Source organism: Ambystoma mexicanum, chromosome 5q (assembly GCF_040938575.1).
Source record: "Ambystoma mexicanum isolate Mex_15411 chromosome 5q, UKY_AmexF1_1, whole genome shotgun sequence".
NCBI lineage: Eukaryota > Metazoa > Chordata > Amphibia > Caudata > Ambystomatidae > Ambystoma > Ambystoma mexicanum.
In genome coordinates this window covers 991,430,365-991,436,364 of record NC_090933.1, presented here as the reverse complement: position 1 = coordinate 991,436,364, position 6,000 = coordinate 991,430,365, and positions in this window count along the sequence as shown.

The following is a 6,000-nucleotide window of genomic DNA, read 5'->3' as shown; positions in this document are numbered from 1 at the left end:
CACCCTTGTTCAAATGCTTTGGAACCACCAGAAACCAGGGTGCTGCTTTTAGCACTTCTTTGAACCACTGTTGCTCTTCATCTAACCAGTTTGCTGTTCCACCTTGCCAGTTTAGCACATTGCCTGCTCTGGCTCAAACACAAATCTCATCACTACAGAAGTGAACTGGAGGCTTCCAGCCCTTTAAGATGAGTAGCGTACCCTGGAGATAGATGGGGATGCATATTTTAGTCATACATCAATAATCAAGATGACACAAATAATTTGGCAAAAGTTTGTCTGTTTTAATGTTAAAGTATCTAAAACAGGGACTACAATGAACACCAGCAATCGTTCGATACTCTGACTCTAACTACTTCATAAAAAATGTGGGTTCTTATACCCATAATTGGTCATAGCTGACGTGTTGACCTGCGTCATTACCAATGTCATCCTACAGGCAAACTACAAAAACCTATTGGGAATTGGGATTGGTTCTAAGTGAATAACTAAGCATAGGTTCTATATATATCTGTATGGAGTAACGGAGAGAGGTAATAGGATAGTTAACATCAGGTGGAGCAACTAAGCACTCCCATCAAAATGCCCACTATGACCGTCACTAAATGTACGACGTCCAATGGCTACACAAGCTATAGGACTCTCAACTACGTGGTCCCCTACAATTGGTTGGCTACTAACCCCTGTCAGTATTTTTCCACCAATGTGAGCAGTATGCAGACCGAACAACCAGGTGCCGGTGAGCTTGTCTTAGCACCAGCTTCCCACCAATTAAAATGTCAACTATCATCACCTCAATGGTCCAGTGCCAATTAGTACTTTGAAGTTGGCCTTGAGTCTGTGCTGTTCTCTGAGAATTTGTAAGGCGTATTGGCACTATCTGGCTTCCGTGCGTAGGTGTGATCATCTCGTTCATCCAGCTTTCGTCCATCACGTGACTGGACACCATGCAATTAAGCCTTTTCCGTGTATTTGATTTTATTTTCAAGAGTCCTCTGATGTCTTTTGTTTTCACGTTACCTCTCTGAAGTCTTTAGGCAGTCTGATGTAGGCCTAGGATCCACAGGCCCAATAATGATCCATAATTACTGCTGTCCCATGCACCATTCCTGGTACATCGAAGATTCAACCACAATTCTGAATCTCTCCCATTTTTCTTGTACCATTGTTTCTGAAGCATAGTTTAGAACTCTCCAATGGTACTATCTGTAAGGGTCCTCCTCTGTCTTCGGCCCATGTCAGCAGTTTAGCAAGTCTTGGCCATAATGGCTTGCATCCATTCTGCACTATGTCAACAGTTTCCTCGTAGAATCCAATGATCACCCATGCTCTGCAGATCACTACTCCTTTCTCCCATCTACCTGGTGATAGTACTGTTCCTCAGATCTGCATTTGACCTCTGTTCTTCCATCTGCAAGCTTCTTCTGCTGTTTTTCCTGTGGTCACCATTTTTTTGTTCACTTCTCTTCTGATTTTTGCTCCTTTTACTCCAGGTTTTTCATATATGATATCCTGATTCTTTGTTTTGGCATTGTTTCTTGTCTTTATATCTTGTATATAGTCATCTTCATCTGGATCTGTCTTTTCAGTTGCCCATTTGAGAGAAGCATCACTTCCCATAAATTGAACTCTTGTGTTGCAAAGTGCTATGTGCGAAAGACAATGTGCTGTTTGGACATCAATTTCAATGGCCATGAAGAGTTTTCGACTTCCCCATGCTGTATGGCAGGAGTGCACATATGAAGCATTCTTCATCTGACGGGCTTCTTCCAACTTCTTTCATCTGTTGGTCCATATGTTATTTCCCAAGTGTGCTGTGCTGTCCAGATAATCATTCAGTTCATAATTATCTTCTTTGGTGCTTCTTTTGGTTCTCAGAGTCTTCATGTAGTTTTCTATGACAATTTCTTTAAATGCATCACCATAGCTTCTTCTGGCTGGTGGATTTACAGGAACATCCATCTGGGTTCCCTGCATAGAAGAAAGTTCTGCAAGTCTTTCTTTATCCATCTGTCTTTTTCTGGCAACAGCTAAAAACGGCCATAAAGATTCTGCTATAATCTCTGTACGTAATCTTTCCTTGGGACTTGGACTTGGGTTTCTTGTTACTGGACCAGGCGTGTCTGCATGCATTATTTGTGTAGGCTCAACCTTTATCAACCCCTTGTTTTGCCTGATCCGCCGACCCTGTCTCCGGCGTTTAAAAGCATTTTCGTGAAACAAGTGCTGTGTGTGATTGATTACTAACAACATCCATTTCAAGCTCAGATATCTTCCCATGTTTTCTTGGGACAGGAATGACTATGTAGGGTCTAGGCTCCCCTGTATTTGCCACGCTCACCATTTCCTTCTGCTCAGAAACATATACAGGAGTCTTAGCACCATGTGCACCTATATAAAATGCAGTTCTCACTGTCAGTGAAAGCAATATGCGTATGAATATAATGAATGTGTAGATGATGCAGTGGTAAGTATGCTCACAGCATCTGCTTCTGGGACAATTTGTACGTCTGTCCTCACGGGACAACACAATGTTACTATTTAGATTCCCCATCTCGAACGTTTGATGCTAAGGAAGGAAAACAATAGCTCTGCATTTTTGGATTGTTTTTGGAAGCTACCATCTTCATTCAGCATTCGTCCTCGATCAACTATCTGCTTCCTGGATGCTTAAGGAAATGACTTTCTCTTTCTCTCTGGAACCCGTTTTTTTACCAGTCGGGACGCAAATGTTCCTTTATCATGAAGAAAAATGTCCTCTGCGAGCCTCTATGAATTCTGCTTCATTTATTATTTCCCAATCGATGCCTCAAATCTGCTTCAGTCCAGATGACATGTTGCTTCCCTGTCAGCATGAACAAAGAGTTTTCTCCTTCATTCAATTCCTCGATCTGTCCCTCAGAGTTAAGTTTCTACACAGCTCTGTGATTTCTTTCAGAATAGATTTGTGGGATATTTTGACCCTCTCAGCTGTGCTATGCTACATCACTTTTGTGCAATGGTGCAAGAAACAGCACAAAATGGCCGCGCTGACTCGTGTGCGTGCCGAGATCTTTAAACTACATTTCATAACAACCAGAAAATGACTGCACCCCCTGCCACACACATTTTAGGTGGGGTAAACAGAGTACTCACTGCAGGAATATGCCAATGTGCTCTGCAACATTTTACATGGAGTGAAGTGAAAGAGTCAGCATTACTTTGCTGAAAACTAAAAATGCCTCTTTAAAATGACACTTTCTCAACCTTAAAAGTGCTGCTTGGCGCTAAATTCATCACATTTCTCACAAACCACTGTGATTAGAAAGGGCCTACAATGCCCAGATCATTCATTGTATCTCAGAGGAACCGGACCTCATTTGAATGACAGCTCCTGTCAAATGTATCCTTGAAAAATCAACCCAGAGCTTTGTTTTCATTTTACACGGGAAATGCAGCTATTTCTTTGCAACAGTATCAAGAGCCAGCTGTCCAGAGAAAGACGCAAAATAGATGCCTGTTAACTTTATCCATGCTGAAAAACGATTCCAGCACTCAAGACAAGAACTAGAGGTGCACAAAGTGTATATCTGCTGAGATGAAAACCGAATTTAAAGAAATAGTAAAATGTGCTTTTTCCTGACTGAAGGGGGAAAATCGCCTATTTAAAAGTACATTGTCGTGTAAAGGCCTGATCACTTAGAAATGTAAAAGGAATTGTTAATGTTAAAAAATTCACTTATTAACAATTTTTATTCTATAGGTTTAAAGTTAAGATTTAAAAGGAGAAAATCAACACTAAAATCCAGGCTGAGTTTGCAAACTATATTAAAAAAAACCTGCTCTGCCAGTTGCTAGCCCTGAGAAAGGGTGACACCACATGAACTTCTGGAGCAGGAAAGGCTATTTGCTAGCTTGGATGCTTTGAATACACAGGACAAAGGGGCATCCCAAGTCGCATTAGACATTCGTCTTTGCTACAGGCTAAGACAATAGCAGGCTAAGACTATCCCCTGTCAAGTGTGAGGGCCAGGAAACATCAATCAAAAGAGAGGCCCATCATCCTGCTTCAAAGGAATTGACATTTGCTTGCAGTTGGGGAAAAGAAAAAAACTGATGAAGTGACAAGATAGACTTCCTGTTGGTTTTTAAAAGCCTATGTGGTAACTGAACTTGAAGACATTTAACTTTGCAGCAAGAATGACGAAAATATGAAAAGTTGTAGTTTTAAATCAAATTGTATGCACTTTCTGTGGAAACTTGTTAGAACTCATTAATGCATAAGGAACAGAAGTTGTAAAGAATGAGAGATTGTGGGGAGAGTATTGATATTGCACACATAACATTTTGTAAATACATCCCAGGGGTAAATGCGCATCTGTGTACAAAGTTGGCAAATTCTAGGCCAAATCTTTCATGGTTAAAATTTCCAAAATGTAGCAGAAAGGCAAAACCAGGTCCCACAGACTTGGTGTTTGGATTGACATGTGACCCACAGAATATGTAACCTGTGTATATGATTTTCTCAGAGGTTATCACTGTATAAATATGTATTTGTGAGAAAGTTAGATTTTGGTTCCAGTAGCAAGGGGAGGTTTCTAGTCATTGTAAAAAATCATGACATTCTTTTCTGTGATCCAATCAGCAAAGAGCAAGGCGAAAACTATGCTCTTGCCAAATACTAGCATTATGGGTGTGGGTAGTAAGCCTGCCCCTGCCATATACTTTAGTGATGTCATTTGGCAAGATAAATGAGGGAACCTGACACACACAGACACACTGATTCCTGATTTTCTTCCTGATTTCCTGCGTGGCGTCCTGTTCCTGATTTCTTCATCCTACTTGATCCTGATTCCAGATTTCATTGCAAAGCTAAGGCCTATGCATTGCTGAACCCTTTTCAGCTAAGCCTCACATTCTAAAAATCCAAAAAAACCCAGGGACGCATCCTGATCCAACCCGGCTTGCTGCTACTAGATGCATGCCTGCAAACTCACCATCCCACTGATCTCCAGTCTCCAGTAACCAGAAGGGCCAGTCCAGTGCAGTCCAGTGCAGTCCAGTGACCAGAACGACCTAGATGATCCTGTTCCACCAGATCTGCCCAGCTGTCCTTGGTTAGACCTGATCTGTGTGATGACCAGAACCCTTGACGGTCCAAAATCCTAATTTAAAGTGGACTCTAAGTATTAATAGGAATCATAGAAAACCATAGCATACCTTGCCTTGCCTTCTCTTATCCTAATCTCTAAACAATCCTATCCTTAACCTAAATAACTTGTCACATTGTCGGAATCCTTATTGCAATCCTATCTTTGACTTATCTTGCTAAGCACCATTTCTTTAGTCATTTTTATCTTGTGTAAATCTTAAATTATCAATCCTACTTTGAGTGATCTGACTGGTTCCGCTGGAGAGGACACTGGGGTTCTAGTGTTGAAATCATGAATCAACTCTAGAGCTTACTGTGTCCCTCCTTGGTATTCTGACCGGAATGCTCTAGCATAGAGTAAAACTATAGTAAATATTTTCTTGTCCAAAATGAGTTTCTTTTCTGTTTTCACTACCCGATTTTTCTAAAAACGCCTCTCATTCAACCTTGCATATCTTCCTCAGTTTAATAGATAGAGACTTCATTTCAACCCTGGATTATACCTATGACCTAATACCAACTGAACCTGCTTTTTCAAGAAAAGAAAAAAATCCCACTTGCCCGACTCCCCCACGACTGGAAGTCCAGATGAAGTTCGGGGGGGAATCTGTGGGATATTTTGACTCACTCAGCTGTGCTATGCTACATAACTTTACTGCATTGGTGCAAGAAACAGCACACAATGGCCACACTGACCCATGTGCGCGCCGAGATCTTTAAACTATGTTTTATACCAACCAGAAAATGGCTACACCCCCTGCCACACACATTTCAAGTGGGGTAAAACTGAGTACTCACTGCAGGAATGTGCCAGTGTGCTTTGCAACATTTTACATGGAGTGAAGAGAAAGAGGCTGCATTATTTTGCT